General features: G+C 41.1%; 2 long non-coding RNA genes across 4 annotated transcripts; one reads left to right on the top strand and one right to left on the bottom strand.

Annotated features, from left to right (window-relative positions):
* Positions 1–6,135: 6,135 nt before the first annotated feature.
* Positions 6,136–10,358, bottom strand: LOC111247244 (uncharacterized). Of its 3 annotated transcripts, none has more exons than XR_015324312.1 (5): positions 10,172–10,358; positions 8,453–8,730; positions 7,852–8,027; positions 7,294–7,570; positions 6,136–6,711 (listed from the first exon to the last, which is right to left on the bottom strand). It is a non-coding gene; the product is annotated as an uncharacterized LOC111247244 (long non-coding RNA). The 3 variants fall into 3 exon arrangements; XR_015324311.1 differs by having other exon boundaries at positions 8,453–8,554; XR_002672034.2 differs by lacking the exons at positions 8,453–8,730; positions 10,172–10,358 and having other exon boundaries at positions 7,852–8,290.
* Positions 10,359–10,506: 148 nt separating this feature from the next.
* On the top strand, positions 10,507–13,779 carry LOC147757165 (uncharacterized). Its single transcript, XR_015324313.1, has 2 exons — positions 10,507–11,433; positions 13,110–13,779. It is a non-coding gene; the product is annotated as an uncharacterized LOC147757165 (long non-coding RNA).
* The last annotated feature ends 5,184 nt before the right edge of the window (positions 13,780–18,963 follow it).

The raw sequence follows: 18,963 nt of genomic DNA, 5'->3' as shown, positions 1-18,963 counted from the left end.
CCGAAAAACAACGCTTTATAAGATGGCTGATTAATTTCGCGACGTCCATGACTACAGTTAACCAAATCTAAGCGTGATTTCAGATGAACGAATCGCTTGCCTCTAGCGTTCCAATCTAATATGAGCTGGAGATCAAATGAAGTTAGTAACCGGTCGACATTAGTTAAGTACAATTGGGATTGGCTGAGGAAGCAGCAAGGATGAACTAGACGTAAAGCTAAACGTATAAAAGGCAAAATTATTCCGGAGAAAAAAATAAAATTTAACTTGGATAAGCCGCAAATTGGAAAGAAAAAGTCTAATTGAAAGCAAAACGATGACGAAAAGCTTTTGCTTCAATGGAACTAGGATATAGGTACTTTGAAGGTGCTGTTAAGTTATGACTGAACGCTAAGGCTTAGGTGGCAAAAGCAATGGTTGCTTGGGGGCAGTAAGCCTTAGGTTCGGGTTCTGCCGAGCCTGCTGATATTTTAAGCTCCATGGTTGAGAGCGATAGAGAAGTGCAGGGTGGCACAGGAATCACTAAAAGAGGGAATTAAAATTCAAGTGGTTCACAAGCGTACGGAAGTGATCCGGCTTTCTGATATCATTGCCACTGTTACTCTGGCCCACCCGAATCGAAAGATTTCTGCTGTTGACAGCTACTACCATAGTTTTACCTTTTCAAAGGTTTCACACCTTTCCTGTTCAGTCAAAAAAAAATGTAAGGTACTTTTTAATTTATCGCTACACAAATGTTGCACACTGTTAGTTGCCATTGAGAAGTCAACAAAAAAGAGCATTTTTGTTTTAGCTCTGCGGTTGGTTAAAAATAATTCAAAGCAAAATATGGATAAAGCTATGTCTAATCGCACGAAGTTATCCAAAAATTGGTACCATATTCAAGTTCTATATGTACTTCTTAACATCCATAACCTCTATTTGCACTTTAAAAATTCGAAACTAATTGTGCGAGACAGCTCCGTACTCTAATCAAGAACGTGTCGATGTTATTCGACGAACCCCCATTTCGCGTGTCCAAATTTTCGTGCGAAGAAATTCGGTCTTCCTTAGTCTCTAAACCGTTTGTACTATGGGAAGTATGAGCAGAATAAGCAGTGGCCTTCTTCGGCATGGCCTCATCTGTGATTAAGTTTTCGTCGATTAAGCTTAAGAATTGCTTTAAAACCGTTTCTGGCTGATAAATGGCGCGATCTACGTAATTACTCAGAATACTCAGAAAAAATAACAGAACAGGATTTAGAACAGCTGTGGTAAACAATAGCGATGACTCTATGCTTCAACCTTTAATTGGCACATAAATCTTCAAATTGCGTACAAAAGGGTTCCATTTCCTATGTGCGCTGATCAAACACTCCAAGGCCTCAGCTGTGATAGATGCAACAGAGTGCATGCCGAATAACCGATGAAAGAGACCGCCAGACTCTGTGGACTGAGTGGCTGGCCTGTAGTAACCTGGTTAATTGAACAATTTATAAAATGTGTGAACAGTACCCCTCTGAAAAGCGAAATGATAGTATACATCGTACTTGTGTTGCACTGTCATAAAGCTCTAGAAAACTATAGAGAACGAATGCATGGACATGTCCAGAAAAGCTATTGTGTTGTGATTAGATCAGTGCTGGCTCTTAGCAACGCTATTGTCGAGCCTTATGGGCCGGCTTCGCGGAACTTCTTGCTCCAGAAGGCACCCATCGCGGTACGTACAGACGGGAAAATGGACATAAATAGTGCGATAGCCAAAACAAATAAGCATCTAGAGATTTCAAATAACCCGGTAGCAAGCAGGCTATCGTAAGTGTATGAAGTTCAAGAAGTACGAATTCATAATAGCATTTGAGTAATTTGCTACAGGAGTGAAAGGGCTACATCCAGAGTCCGAGCGTCATGTCCTATCTGTTTCCCTCCTCGAGTCAGATTGTAAGGTCATTATCAGGAAGGGTAGTCTAAAGCAGTGTACTATTTGCTGTTGCGCATCTCTTGATCACGCAGCGCTAGGTCTTTGATAGTTGCAAATACAGTTATAAGAGTGGTGTAGTTAAGAAGGCTCCATATAAAATCTTTTTTATGGGTGAGGATCAGGTATACTTAGAACACGGAAGAAAAGCACGCAGGCGGCCGCGGGAATACGTTTGCTACGCCAATCACAGCCGCGGCGAGATTCGACAGTACAGTCTGTCCGCCTAGGCGTACGCCCTATCTATGAATTCCGTAAGGATCGTAGCTGCTCCACACATTTGAAAAAGCCTCTGTTGTCCGTATTGATCCAACGAAGTGCCGGCGCTTATCACGGCGTTGCCGCAGTCAAAGATTTTTCAGAACAGACTCTGATCGCGCTGAAAACACAGACCATCCCCAAGAACAGTAGCTTCAAATCTCGCAGTCTGTCAGAAGCACGCTCTAAGAGCAGAAGCCGGGGGCCAGTCGTGAGAAACACTAAAAATATCCAGCGGAACGTACCTCAGCGCTACTCGCAAAAGAGGTTTGGAATACAGTCGATGTTCTTGTGCTCAAAAAGACCTGGAAAACCGGCCCATTCGACTTATGAGGATTTTACTCAGTTCACAACCGCCTAAGTGGCGGATTCTGTGTTTTGTAATCAGTGTTGGAAACCTCATCCCGTGCTATGCGGAAGACAACGTTATAGCTTTGTCTGGCCCTAGGTTAGGACTTGTAACAGTGCGTGTGTGTGTATGACCAGGTGATAAAGGGTGCATGCTAATTTCTAAAGACACATCATGGTTACACTTCTAGCGCTGCCATTATGGGTTCAGTAGTGCGCTTCCTTTCGAGATGCCGATGGAGCATCGTTGCCAGTTGGCCAACCGAAGCACCGTACTAACTTTTATCGATTCTGCAGTACACTCTACCATACGCATTTTACGCGAAGAACGTAAGTGTGGATAAAATGAAATGCGTCGGAGAGGGTCCCCGTCTCTGTGAACCGTGACAGCTCCGGCCATAAATTTCTGTAAGATTATACCAGGACGGTCATCCGATAGGATAAGTTTTACCGCGTAAATTGGGTGAAGAAGCTCCTGAAATAGGCTCTTAAAGTATTGCCAGTGCTGAATTTGATTGATGTTGAGGTTGATATCCCGCAATTTTTGGTAAACTTCTAGTGACACTCCGACCGGCAGCGAGGCTATTGGCCGCAGCGCTCACAATTATCTATCAAATAACATATCCCATTCAGCACAAGAAATACCATAAAAAAGGCCCTACATCAACCATGGCCTGGCCACCGCAAACCTATATCGTCTCTCGTCGCCTCATCAGTGCTCATCGACCACTTCGCCATATTCCCATCCAATTACGCCGTACCTCAGGGGTCTCGCTACCTAGCGTAGCATGGGATAAACTGACAACGGGCAAACGCGAAAGGCTAGATCAAGAGATCTCGGTCCTGGAAGTGATATCGGGGTTCGGAAGCTTACGCTCCGGAAAGGCGGCGGGACCCGAATTCCCCGAGGATTCGGAATGAACTCTCTAAGAATGCCGCACGCCTGGCGCTGTTCTGCTCTACTCTGTTCAGGGATTATTTTCGTTTCGAACTGCTTACTCCTCACTGGCGGGATGCAGCGCCTCTCATCATCCTAATAAACGAAGTCTATCCAAGCCAACTGAGGTTATATCGCAGAATCACAAAGAGGAAGCGCTAGCTGTTAACTTTTTTCGTAGCTGCTGGCAAGGAAGCTAAACGTATTCCTGAAGGACGTGGGTCAACAAGAATTCAGGAGGGAGTTTTCGATTGAAGCGACATGAAGCGAATTTTCGGTACCAGTCTACGATACACTTATGCGATAAATTTTATGTTACAAAATTATCTTCGACGTTGTCCTAAGGAATCCAGTCTTAAGCATCCTCGCCGATATTGGCGTTTCGGCGAACACGAACTTAATAGCAGTTATACTGACGAAGAACATGGTTACACTCGATAATGGGGTCTTTCTGTATTTTTAGTCCTACGTCCGGTATCGGCATTAGGTATTCTACTAGACAGACTGTTGACTGGCTCCTGCCAGCATGAAACGGCCTGTCTATGCCCTGATTCGAACCTAGATCACAACTCTTCCTTGCCATTAGCAGGCAAATACGTTACCTAGACGGTGATACAATCGATGGTGGGGTCTTAGAGCTGTTAGCGACTTCAGGTGTGGTCCAGGGTGACAACGTCAGCCAATTCCTTTTTCGGTCTAAGAATTTTTTAGAAGAGGGTTTTATTTAAGACAGGTGAGGAGAATTCGTTTCCATGTCCAGCGGGTCCTCGCGAGGTTACATTTCGCCGTCTTGTAATCAGGACTTACCACCAACCTAACCAAGGTGGTAAAATTCACGACAGGTGGCAGAGTTACGGCCACACTGCTCTATCACTTTGATCGACTGCTAATACGTGTTGAACTATTCACTCATTCAGGGTTGCTGATTTTGTATAATGGCTGAAGTCTATTCCAGCATACTACAGAAGAACACAGAAATGCGTGGATAGCTTCCACCAACCACCACCTTTCGTCGACCGCTTTGCGACATTTTGACCTGCGCCAATTGCCACATACGAGGTGGGTTTAATCTTATATGATCTCGCACTAGAAAATCTCGAGCATTTAACCGAACAATGGCCTCGTTCCTCATAAGAGCCTCGTAACTGCACCGGACAACCCGTAGCAGACTTGTCTACAGTGAGGCCGTTGTATGCTGAGGACCTCCGTCGTTTCAACCTGTTGGCTTATCCAATACTCCAAAAAAGCCTGGTAAAATGAAGTCGATCATATGAAATTCACGGAGGTCGATCCCGTATTCCGTTAAACGGAAGTCATGATGGACGGGATGTAAGACGGACTTGGCATGTCTAACAGACATTTAGTGACGCGCTATGCAGTGCATGGCTTTTATCATCGCCTACGCTGATTACGGCACTTTCATGAACCTGATGAATATTGTGTTTGCCCTATGCTTCTTGCCGCTTACAATTTCAATCGCTTGGCTAACTAAAAGAATTTCAGCAATCATTGGTATATCGTACATAACCTCGCAAAACTCAGGTCCACCATTCTGCGAAACGTCTTATATCGTTTGTTTTAGCCAGACCCGTGAAGCTGTCGTATGTATATTATAAGATAGTATGCCGATTTCTATAAATGTACGTGTTTTAAATGTGATGGATGCTACCTGAAAATAATAAATGAATGATTGGTAACTTAAGTCTTAATTTTTTTTTATTTCATAATTTATTATAATAAATAAACTTAAATTAATAATATGTCATTTAAATTGGTGCAATGAAGCTTACCAGAAGGGTTTGTTAAATTTCAACAAAGGGTGAAAATTTCCTTTGATGGTAATAATAGGTTTTCGGTGATAACTTCTAAAACCTTGTCGCAAGTTCTACCCAAAAATAATTTTGCAGTACACATAAATCGACATATTCGAAATTTTGCCAACTTTTCGTTATGATTTCCATTTTACAGATTTTGACTTCATCGAAATTAACTGCTCGCCGCTTTGCCGAATAGCAGGCGTTAATACCTACTTTCACATTTGGTAATCATTTAATATCTGACGACGTTTTCCAAGTAAATGACATAAAGAACTAGAAAACGTTGTTATTAGGTATGAGATTCAAAATGGTCTTGAGGCAGTTCAGCGAATTGGTAAACAGTGCTAGTGCGTGTTATACTGTACCTAATTAACGTGTCTCCATACCATAGTGGCAATGTCAATATGGCTCTGAAATAGCTTGAAATGTAGAAGCATTGTTCGATTGTTTCAAAGGATCTACTTCCGCAAATCGCCATTTTGCAATGTGCATTGATCGATTGTTTCTATATGTACAGCTGTGTCCATGTCATATGCTGTAATTTAAATCTATATCCAAGCCAAATTTATATCGACCGCTTCGACGTCCATAACTGGAGCAAAAGTTATCCACTCCTGAATGCTTATTATTATTATATCTTACCTATAATTTGTAAGGATTTAACGATGGGTCTATTATTTACAGATTTATAAGCAGGACTACGGAACCTAATTTAGTACTCATGCTGCTATCAACCAATCTAACTAGGAACAGAAACAGGAAATGGGTTTTGATCATTAACAACATATCTAATAGATTGTGATATGATATATGAAAATAATTTTTATCCGATTTATTTATTATTATTGAAGAATGAGCATTTTTTGCTTGCGTAAACTGCAGCGTTATCTATATCTAGTGTTTTTAACAAGTACGCCAATTTGTAGACTCATGGGTTTTTTGATTTCCAATAGAAGATCTAGTTGTGGATCAACAACAAGGGAGAGAGGCATAGAGCGAGACTAGTCAGACCCGTCGCTAGGTCGCTTGACCGCAATTTCCGAGCGATTCGGTCACGGCTTAACGCTGCCTGCCGCTCCTTTCAAAACGACTCTCGTAGACCAATCGACGGAGACGGCCCGACTCACATTGAGCTAAGCCTTCCTCTTTTGCGGTAATTCATATCGGTTTATCGTATATATATATATATATTCGATAAACCTCTGCTGGCTGATAATCCGGAAGGAACCTGCACGACCCCATGCGATTTTCGCACTCTCTTTTTTAATACCGTTTCGTAAATTTGCAGCATTAGAAGCACCTGTTGTTCTTCTTATGAATTTTAATGAGCTTGCTTTAAAGTACTTGGATTACGAAACGTCAGTCAAATGTTTGATGAGATCAGATGCGTAACCCTGAAAGTTGAAACATTTTCTCTTCCAAGCGTCACTAAATTGTGCTGATCTAGCAACGGACACAAACTTCTGTCAGTTCAATAATATAGATTAGCAATAATTTATAGCAATAATATAGATTGATGCAGAAACCAGGGTGGTCAAATCTACGAATGTGGCTGTTTACGTCAGTGCATTCCCCACACTCGGAACGCTTCGGCCTTTCGATAGCTATAGAAAATATCCTTACAGTTATAAAATCCGATTCATATATTTTAACATATGTTTCATCTATCACCTGTACACTCTAGGTGCATTGTAGCCCAAGGAGGCCATGGATAATAGAAACTGGTTTATACAAAAAGCAAGCTTCCCCTATCAGCCTAGCTAGCTAGCTAGCTAGCTAGCTGCCCATTGGCACTCTATAGGATGATAAGTTGTCTAGTGCAAGTGAGTTGGTGAGCATAGAGATGGCTTCTTGCGGTCATATGCTGTGATAGGATTTTTCCTAGGCCAATGTGTTCGAAATAAATGACTTTAAAGGGATTAGGGACGATTAGTTGATAGCTATCAATACCTGCGTTGCTGCATGTATACACATACTTAGTTCGGATGCTTCCTGGATGATTTCGCACTCTGCAGCGTCGACCAGTGTTGCCGTTTGCTTGAGTCAACGCCACTGGGAATGGTTACCGATAGTTCATATGAGCACCCAGCTTTCCCTGAAGTAGATTTGCTGGGTCTCCTATGCGATACGCAGTACATGCAAAACCGTTAAACCAGACTCCGAAACCGCGCGATGTGTTTCGTGTGCAGCTCGTATTAAGGCTACTGATCGTTTCCGACAGGTCCTTCGTCAGTTGAAGTCGGATCAGCACCTCTTTTATTGATTTTGATAGGCGACAAAGAAGAGTCTTGTTAGTCTACCGAGCAAGCCTCTGCTGCCTTCCCCTATGGTGTAACATTATATGGCCTAACGCGGTCGTGCGCCTCGATAACGAACCATCTAGAGGTAGCATCTAACGTCGAACTGTTTCCGAGTTTTCAAGACGAGGCGCTACCATTATCCCCTAAGCCGAGATACCAAACCAGGCATGGCTACTAAAGCATTGATATCATGGGCTTACTTTAAATATTTTGATAAAAATTGTCATGTTGTACCAGGTTGATGCATTCGCTGTACGCGGGGCCACATGTGTGAACATGGCCATACAAGCGGTGTTATTACCGCGCAGGCCGACGTAAACAGGTCGTTAACCACCGGGTAAGGCGTCACCCAATTGCACGCCTAATCAATTCAATGAACTATAGCGAGCAGTTCGATCGTGTAGCTTGATCTAAAACATTTAACAAACGACACATACAACAACAACAACGACTTAATTCACAAGAAAACAGATGTTAAGCAAATTTTTTTGTTGTCACGCTGCTAATATAGCATTGCAACCGCACTAGAAGACTACTCAGAGGAAATCGCGGAGCAAATGGGCATTGAATATAGATGATCACGAGAAGTATGTTTGACACGTTTTAAGGGCGATCATTTCGTCGTCACTTCAAAAAGACTAGCAATAAAATGGACAGAGTCTTTGCCATCACTTTTGCTACGGTTATGATTTTTTCACTATTCAGCCAAGTCGCTCTGTTTATGACAGACCACCTGCTTCGTTTGCGTATTTTTAATAAACGAAGGATCGAAAAGTGTGATGTAGGAAACGTAATCTTGACAGAGGTCATACTTAACCATGGTATAGAGCCTTACTGTTGTCATGGAGAAGTCTCTCTGGATGTTTTCTGTAAATCGGGGTGTTGTCATATCTGTTTTTCTGCGTGTCAACTGCATAAAAACTTTTCCTCGTACAACCTGCAAGGGAACAGGATGTAGGACGAAGGCCGTAGTAACCAAATACGGAGTACTAATGTCACACTCTGAAATATTTAGTGGACGTCTTTAGAAAGGTTTGCCGCAAGATATCCATCGGACACAGCCGCTACCAGACTGACGCTACCCGAGTCTTGAAAATGAATTAGTGGTTTTGCCTTAAAAAAAAAATGAAAACATCTTATATGGTATACGACTTGCTATCTCTAAGTTGTACAATAAATCCGAAGTAACACTAACGACAGCACGTGGAACATTTGTGTTACACAGTTTCCCTGATGTTTACAGCAATTGTTTGTTTACAAATACCCCTTGCAAAAACATTTTCGATTTCTACTTTGTTTGTTATTATTTATTAATTATAATAAATGTTAATATGTTATAATAGAAGGTTATTACAATTATAACTAGAAGGTTTGGTGTGGTGCATGATTTTGCCTCTCGATGAACAATCGGGTTAGCTTTGCCGTAGTGCAACCGAATGAACTTCACTAGTACTACTATTAAGAGCTATCGTAAAAGTTGCTCCAAGTTCTTGTCGGTGGTTCTTGTAGATGAGACGCAATACTCTTCACCGTACATGCCAAACCTAAAGCCTTTAAAAAATATCTACCTACAATCATTAACCAATCCTATAACCTATAATAACAACCAAAAAAAGTCGCTCACTGGATCTGGAAATTAATGACGGTTAAACAAAAGTTTGTTTTTGTAGATGTTAAATAAATAGGTGGATCGTACGACAATAGTTAATCTCTGAAACATACTCTGTGCAAAAAAGCCCGGGTCGCACTTTGAATCCAAGGGTTCTAGAGTGCTTTTCCAGACTAGTCAGCACGTTCATGTTTAACCAATACTTTCAGCTGCGTATGAAAAAGTGTTACAAGGGAATGTCTTTGCTAATTTATCCTTTCCATTCCATCATTACCTCAAAACACAAATCGGAGGAAAAAACGTAAAGGTGGTGTGTGATAAAATATTACAATTGAACATTCAATGTAATCTGTAAAAGTGGGGATATGTTCGATAATAGATGTTCTCTGGCTTCTGATTAAGCGCTTACGCGCATCGCAGATAAAGTTTTCTTTACCAAGTTCGTTTGTTGGCAGCTGCATGTTTTTCAAAATGGACTAAAGACCACACGAGTGGAAGTTTAATACAATGTAATGTAGATGCGTATTGTAGTTTTGTGCGACAGAAAATATTTCGGTTGCCCAAATAATCCTTCATTTTCTTATTATTATTATTAGTCTTATCGTTACTATTTTATGTCGTGTCGCTCTCGTCATAGTTCTGTGTCATTCCACACTGTAACTACGTGAATTAAAAACCTGAATGTACCTTTCATCATTGTTTTAGTTCTATCCTGTTAATGGTATTCATTGAGTAAGTAATTGCTGGTTAAGTTCTATCCTGCAATGAAAATCGCTCGTCATAATTAATTCAGTAGTTACTTACACGAGTCAATTAAAAGCATAAAATGAATACCGTTAGAACACTGACTAAACTCAATGTACGACTAAGTATCTTAGACACGGTTCAATTGAATTGCAATCTCTTCACCATATTCCATAACATTCATCAAATATGCGTATATACCTTAAGAGGACGACAATCATCTAAGTTTGTATTAATCACTGTTTGCCTTTGACTGCTCTAATTATAAATTAGTGATTCTCCGACTGTGAAATAAGCAGTCACACAACCGAGAGCACTCCGAATCTTAGTATTCTACGAACTACATATACATCTTCTGTACCCTTTTGCACGCCTCATGCTCAAAATACTATCTAATCTAATGCTACGGCCACTCCTTAGCAGCAGGCGTTCAACATCCATCTTCGTCGAGCCCCATTCCAAACGTTTCACTCAAAGACGAGGGACGCACGCTCTGTCGCCCTCTTAAGCGTTGTCGTGCTGTTGCTCTTGCCCGCGTTTAAATGTTTACACATTCGAACGAACGAACAAACGCCGATAGCGCCACCGACCGAGAGGCATGTTATGTCTGTCTGTCTGTCTGTATCGCGTGTGCGTGTGCTGTAGCTCGTGCGGAGTACTACAACAGTGTGCCAGGACCAGCCTCATCGTTTCAGCAACAGTGGCCAGACGTGCTAATTCTGGATACGGTAATGGTGATTGGCCGGCTCGATGTCTGTTGGAACGCGATGCCGCGGATACCGAAGCGGCATCAAGACAATTGGCTCTCTGCTACAGCTGCCACAATTTTAACTAAATATTGATATTTCATTGTCAGAAGAGGAGGAACGTGTTGCGAAACACGATAAGAGCCTGGAGCTGTCGAGAGCTGAACGTCAGAACCATTGATAATGATGATGATGATTCGACCGTCAGTCTCGGACGACTGTTACTGCTGCGGTGGCAATTCTTATTAATGATAAAGAGCAGTTGTTGATGTTGTTGTTAACGTTGCCGTTTAAGCATTCAAAACGGTCGTCTGCTAAAGCACTTGTCCATATGTCTATAGAGGTTTACATGGGGAAGAAGTTCTTAGTAGTTAGTCCATGGCTGTCCCTCCATTTGCTTCTCCTTTCAGTGGCAAATATCCTACACAATCTTAATTCAAACTAGTCGGACTGCCAATTGTTCATGACATTATCGTTATTTGAGTCACTGAAGCAAGATTTGCTTTTTCTTGTTTCTTTGATTTATATATGATAACTAATAGTATGAAGTTACCAAGTTTAACGTTAATCGTAAACTTTCAAACTGTTAAATAGCTCATTTCAATGACGTCTAGATACATCTATGTCGTAATAGCTGTTGACGCAAATGGAAGATGACATCATCTGTCAACTCTGCTGGACATCAACAATGACCTCAGGCACCTCTGTGTTCAAAAGGTATCGCAAGATATACCCCTCATTGTATCTAGGCCAAAAACATGGGCGAAGCAGGTTCGTCTAGATAATCGTGTTGTATACACACGATTACTGAACTACTTAACAAAGTATATAGTCTTCCATATCTCGATTTAGAGCTAGTGTAAGATGCAATCAATTAAATGTGAAGTCGATTGTTCTTCGAGCCTACATACAATATCCTTCGGACTTCTATCTATTTCAAGCGTGCATTCATACTCCATTTATTTGGCCTCAGCTCGAACGTTTTTCCTGTACTCAAAAAAAAAAACAAGAGGGATATGTCTTATGTGTTTATACGTTCTATTATTCAATTACGAATTATATTCCGTATACATTATATAATCGTCGCCTTTGGCAGGCTTAGTCAGCCTCGGATGAACGTCGAACGGCCTTTTTTCTTTCTCCGGGTTTCTTTCCTATTTATCTATCTATTCGCTCATCAGTGTACTTGTACAGCGTTATCTGGTTGATTTGCTCAACTGAGAGTCGGATCTTTTGTCGTTTTGTGCTGTTCCATCTTTCGTAGTTTTTTTTTAACTCTCTTCTGTCGGTACGGACATGCCGTTTGTGTTTGCCCGATCCGCTTCTTCCAAGCGAAACAATCCATCACCGCTCAGCAAAGCGGCGCGTGCCTCATGCTGCCACATCGAATTTTTCGTTCAGTTTACCTTCATTCTTCCTTCAACTTTTTCATCCGCCTTGCCTTTAGACAGTGCATGGTAAACACTTACTACTGTGACAGGAAGCTTGACATCACCTCTTGACCAAAGTAGCGGACGCTACCGCTGCCGCTATTGTTACTACTGCAGTTGACGCCATTAGCGCGACAGACGAGTACTGCAATATTTACGCTGAATTCTATAGAAAAGTCAGCCACGTATAGTAAAGAAGTAGCAGTGACCACACAAGGTAATAGTAATTGTCTAGCGAGGATGTTCCGCCTGGCTGTAGGTGCTCAACATATATACTTACAATATTGGGTACAGGTCATGATTCTGAGATTAAACTATCCTTTCACTCGAAATTGCTCGTTTCAGACAAATGAATAGCTTACTTTTCTGGTATGACTTAATCCACCGGGAGATGGAAAAGATGCTTTATCATACGATATTGTCACAGATATATTGAATAGAGTTTATCTTGTATTCTATTATTATAGTTGTTAATAATTGCCACAATCTTTATTTATTCATAGAAAGTTGCATCCGCTTTCAAAGTCTCTTTCTGCTCTTCTAATTGCTGGTTACCAATATAAAACCCCGAAAATGAGTTTACAAATGTAGCCAGACTAGATCTGAGGTACAACTTACCCAACGCCTTGCTGGCTACCCACGTTGGGTAAGCTGAACTTACATATAAGCACCTAAACTTAGTTGACATTGGCCTGCAGTATTTAGACAGCTTGTTAGCTTCTTCGTCCTGCAGGTTGTCTGAGGCTCTCGCCTTCCTTTAGATTTCCGTACTAATAGTTAAGCAAGTAATTATCAGCTACGAAGCTATTGTTGCAACATTGTTCTAACACGCTGCTAAGATGAACCGGGAACATCTGCGTCAAAACAATACACGAGATAAAAAGGTTGTTTGCTTGTTTCTGAATTCTTCCAATTAAATAATATCCTAATATATATTTCTGTTTGCTACTACTATTCTTGTAGGTGTAGATTGTAGAGAACGGAATCTCTCGTAACTGATGAGGTGGCCAGACTGCTTTGAAAGTGTTAATATACGAGGTATAACAAAGGCCTGAGGCGAACTAAAGAACATTATTAAGGAAATGCGAGTCTGGTGGCCTTTTTCGATACGGGCCAGGATAATGTTGTCCGGAGAATCGTTAGGTAGGGCGGTGTCGGTGCAGCAGCTTCTCAAAGGAACGTGTCCGTTTTTCCCAGACTTGTTTTTATAACGGGGTTCCCTCGCACGATTGGGAATAAGGTTAGCGCTGCTACCGCTACTACTACTACTACTACTACTACTACTACAAAGCGAAGCCTTGGCTCTTACCCCTGCTGTTACCGCTAAGCGGTGTACGGAGCAAGATAAAGCCTGGAGCTAGTCAGCTTATAGCACAATGTGTAGGCGCCGGTTCAAGAGAAGGACTTCAAGGACACATGCATGATATATGGGCAAACCAATGGCAACAAAATATGAACAGATGGGAAATACGGCTGCCGTCATGCTCCATCTTGCTTTAGATCTGTGTGCTTTCGCTTTTTTTGTGCATTTCTATAATAATATAAAAATGCAAATATCATTGCAGTGATATAGTGATATACATTAATGTCATTATGATAATTGGTAAATCATTAAAAACGAATCTCCCAAAAAGGCATTTTTGTTTTTACTGTAAAATGTCGGAATGGAAGACGTAAATACAAGCAGCCATCACTAGCAGGATAACGGTGATTTCGGACATTTTCAGGTATTCCGCAACCGAGGTTCAACAGGAAAAAAGTATCTTAGCTACGACTGTTCAGTGACGGAAAAAAATAAAAGGAAATAACGAAATAAATAATTGTGTGCAAAACCATATTTAGCTCATCTGTTGTCTGCCATTACGAGTTTTCTGCCAAAAGAGTGAACGATTGAGACACAGGCCGCGTCAGCCAGCTATCATCGTTGACAAACATTATTCAAGTCAACAAAAAATGGCGGGCTAACATTTCAACAAGCGTACCAGATATTGATGAAGTCTAGCTAAAGTCGTCGTTGGTAGGTAAATTGAAGACGGCGAAGTCATTCTGGCTATCGCGATCTCCGTGCATCAGGTCGTTCTAGGTTTGTATGACAAAACCTAGAAGATAATGAAGGTTACGGCTGACTTTGGGTCATGGGCTAACCCATATTTTAAGATTAAATAGAAATTTCATCGTATTAGGGGAGCGTGCAATAAAATTATGCGCAGCTCCGTTTTTCCGAGAGAACTGAAATACGATGTACTCTACAGCCTACTTTATGTGCACCCGTTCGACACAACGAATATCGTATGTGAATCGTAGCTCTCTGTAGATGACAACCACGATACTGTTAATCAATTATGCTCAATTAGACGATCTAATGAATAACATTGTTATTAAAAGAAACGTGCTAGCCCAAAACTAGTTATTAAGGAACGGTGTTATTCCTCGGTGTACGTAAGATCAGTGCGTTGTTCACTATATCTATGAGTTACGTATGTTTCTATGCAAATTAGTAAAATCAAAACCAAACCTTATTTCAGCTCGACCAACAAAAGTTGGGCATTTCTAGCGAAACTTTTTAACTATTTTTTACCACTAATTTAGAGTTCTTCAAGTGAACGTTTTTGTTTGTTTGTTTGTTTGTTTGTTTTTTTTTTATGCGGATTCTAAGAAGAACAGTTTTTGCATATATCCTATAAAATTGAGCTATACTGAACACTGTTTTGGACATATACATTATGCTCTATTTTTCTTTCTCTATTTAGAAAAGTTACCTATCTATCAATTGGACATCTACTCAGAGTTGAGCAGATTTTCTTTTTAGCTCTGTCTAGAGAGCATTCTACTAAATACAAGCATAGTTTATTTAGAATAAAAAGCGGATATTGCGCGTGTTGCAAACGCATTTCAAACGGTAGCCAAAAGGTCAGGATCGGAACTTTAGAATTAGCATTAGATTTCTGAGAGCGATATATCATTTCGCAAGTTATTTGACGTTTCATTTCGACTAAAGAAAGCTTTGTAAAGTTGTATTGGAGCCGGGAAAACGTGCTGCAGTGGTCAGTGGAGAGCCCACAAAGAACGATAGGCCAGCTGGTCATTTCCGTCCAAACAACATCTGGATTTCTCAGACTCTGTGTCCAGTGCTGGCAATCACTTGTAACTTCCACTCCTGTTATGCTATGTTCGCCTGTTATCATGCTACCTGAAGTCAACAAATTCTACCGTTTGCGAACATCTCTTCTATTGACTATGCAATAGTCGCGAAGCATAAAGGGTATCACATACAACTCTATAAAATAGTGGGAAAAGCTAGGGGCTTCGGCTGAAAACTACTACTACTACTACTACTACAATCCAACTGGTATAATAACTATGCCCAATGTATAAATGCAAAGCCGTAACGATGGCGTGACCTTATTTCCATACAATGTAAACTGGCAGTTGCGCGCGTTATGTATTGCAATTAGGCTACTTTGCCAGTTCACAGTTTGAGACAATGATGATGGTGGTGGTGGTGAGGATGATGATGCCTGATAGGAGCCGTCTGCCAGTTGTATTGGTCTGTACGAGTCCTTTGCCTCAGCGATTTTCATATCCTTCTCGATGAGTCGAGTTGCCTGCTCAAGTGTTTATCTTGCTTGCTAAGCTAGGCCCAAAGGACCAACTGGGTTAGCTCTCTTCGGAACGCCGGCTCCGACGCACTCCAACGCTCGTAGCCATCACAGGCACATGAACAGAGGTCGAAGAGGTAGCTGGATAGATGGTGGGTAACTGCGTCGCTGGTGGGTCGGTGCAGCCGTGGCTGCAGCGGCAGCGGCAGCAGCAGCAGCAGCAGCAACAGCAGCTGTAGTAGATATAGACGGTGAGGAGCGCTAACAGGAACAGCTTGTGCGGTTGCCTGTACCTATGTATAGGTGCCAATGTGCATATGACTGAGTTCGTGAATAAGTGGGCTGTTGTCACCATTTTTGCCTGGAGTAACGAGCAATTTTCGTATGTGTATCTCAGCGATGACGACCAGACGCTGTCACTACTTCGACGAGCACAACGGTGATGATTATGATGATGGCGATGGGCCGCAAGCCAAAGCATCCATCCGACGGGGTGGTTGTATATACAAAGTAGCGTATAGCATTTTGAATCAAAACAACAACAAAACCACAATAAAATACACAATATAATAACTAACAAAAACTATTACACGGATATGAAAGAAAATACTGTCCTTCAAAACGTAGCGGCGTTCGACTCTCATCGACTTTCTGAGTTAGAGGCCGCTTAGTGGAAGGCCGTGAAGGTCTTAGACTGTAATCAACTCTAACTGCAAAAGAGCAGGCTCAGCTTGCCATGTTAAAGTAAGGAGCTACTTTTGTAATAGCATGTGTTTCAATCTTAAGCAAATGTTTTCATATGTAACATTATCACTATCGTGAGTGAAATTAGCTGTTGACCGAGCAAACAATATATGCATCACCTTACGTACCCTAAACTAATATTGACCTTTCTGGTTGGTCTACTAACTTCATAAACGTTTCAAAGATCCAGCTTAGGCTACTTCTTACGATTTTTCCTATTTTAACAAAAGGTACGGAGCCTTTTTGCCACTAAATACAACATTTTATTGCGAACAAGCATTTTATCAAAAACACTTTTCGATACTCTTACTTTGTTACGACTTCTTTCATATTATTGAAGTGACAGATAACGTGTCCACGCTTAGAGCTATCTTCAGACAATTCACTAAATTATTTTCCCTAGTCGTGAGGTAGTACAGCTGATTTATGCGAATTTTGCATAAAGGCATAAGAACTTGTTTGCGTCTGTGAAATTCAACCTAACAATCACTGCTATTACGACCTAAAAACTTATTATTCTACTGCTCAACGAAAGGCTTAGATATCAGTTTTGAGCTCACATCATTGATACGTTAGATTCAACGGTCTGATAACAAAAAAACAACCCACAAGTAGGAGGTTATTTTGCGAGGCAGTGACATTTGCTTTACGAAGACTATGTTATATTCGTATAGCATGAACTTGACTGGAGTATCCTTACTCTCGAAATTATAACTCGTTGTTTGTTCATTTTGCAAGGGAAGTACGTTCAATTGCCATCACTTGACGCATAAGGCGTAGTCCAAAAGTTAATCCTTGAAGCGGCACTTCATGGGCAATGTATACCCTTCATTTACATTATATTTTCTTAAGAAACGCCCTTTTAGGCAAACAACAAATGATTGTCATACTTGATCCGTGTAATATTCCCACTTCTTCGACCTTTTACAGGGACGATTTTTCCAATTCTTCTACTTTTTTGTCAGTGGCCGACGTTGACGGGTTGCTTAGCAGTTGCCTTCTTCCATACGCAAGTAATTAAACTAAACTAGCGAAACTACTTGAAAACTTCCAGGACATAGTATCCCAAACATTTTTCTCAGATAATTCCAACCGTTTCGATATGCGGAACTTTGTACTTGACTCAGAACTTTCTTCGATCTCGTTTATTTATCTGTCTGAGCGGAGCGCTACGGTATAACACGTTGAGTGAGTGTGTTCAGAAGGACCTTTTTGAGAAACGGAAAAACTTACGTTTCGAATGGCAGTTTTCGTTGTTATCTTGATATCCGTAAGATTACAAACTATCGCCTCAGAAACAAACTAATGTATTACTTCTTTTCGACGTTAACCAATAACGCAAGTGGAGCATGCGAACAATGGCTTCATTCGAAGGTCTGATCAATGAGGTCGATTAGCGCAACACACGGGTATCCGAGACGGATCCCATTTTTCGAAATATACACCGAAAAAATGTTACGTAAAATAAAAATTCAAATAAGATCTTCTCTGCAAAGGCAAACTTCATGTTTGTTCTAAATAGAGCAGTTTATTGCAATCGATGTGGCTGGACAGCCCCGGTCCCAAAAGCTACGGCTGTAAATACCCCACTTAACACACAGATCATACACTACAAAACATAAAAGCTTCGCATTTAGTAACGTTTACTATACGAAACGGTTTCTCTAAAATGACCCCGATGAAAATCAACAAATCGAGTTTACATATGGGAAAAAACCGGTAACGTTAATTAACTCTCTTGACGCAAATGACAAGCGTACCTGGATTTGATTCCTGGACTGTATTTGGCAAATCCAGGATCGTAAGATAGTTTTTGCGATAGCAGCATGTACTGGAGTTGATCAAAACGATTTTTGCACGGAAAAAGACAAAAATCGTAATGTATGGGTGTGGACATAAATCCTTTTGTGTAGAAGCAACTTGAGACCTAGAACTTCCTGCACAGACATCACATTGTCACTTTACTTTTCGACGAACTTTTGACGAACGATCTGCTTTGCCAGATTAACAATGGCACAAAAGAAGTCTTCAAAAATATCTGTAACTGAAAATAGGCAAAAATTGAGCCAGGCCTATTATTGGAAGGAAACTCTTCGTTATGTCACGGCATCAGAGATATACATCCCTATCGCATGATTAAACAGTAACTTAAGGATATGTTGAAAGGTCTGTCTAAATGTCAGCAGTTTCTGCGGTCCAAGCTGTCTATTATTTTTTTAAGCTAGGCCTTTCGGTCATTTAAAAGAAGACCGCTCTTCACGTTTTTTTTTCTCTGTGACAAGAGATACAAGGGAAGACTGACTGTGTAAGTGGCAAAGCATATAGATTGCCATGACCTTCCACGCCCGGGGGTCGCCATGAGGGACATCGTCTCGAATATTAGGGACTGGCTACAAAGGTAGGGAGGAAAACCGTTGTATTTTCTCTCGCAAATACTCTCAGGACATGGGCAGTTTCAACCTAAATTATATCGA

This window comes from Varroa destructor, unplaced genomic scaffold (genome assembly GCF_002443255.2).
Source record: "Varroa destructor unplaced genomic scaffold, Vdes_3.0 BEIS01000003.1, whole genome shotgun sequence".
In the NCBI taxonomy this organism is placed as follows: Eukaryota; Metazoa; Arthropoda; class Arachnida; order Mesostigmata; family Varroidae; genus Varroa; species Varroa destructor.
The sequence above is the reverse complement of the archived record's forward strand: the minus strand, read 5'-3'. Positions and strand labels throughout refer to the sequence as shown.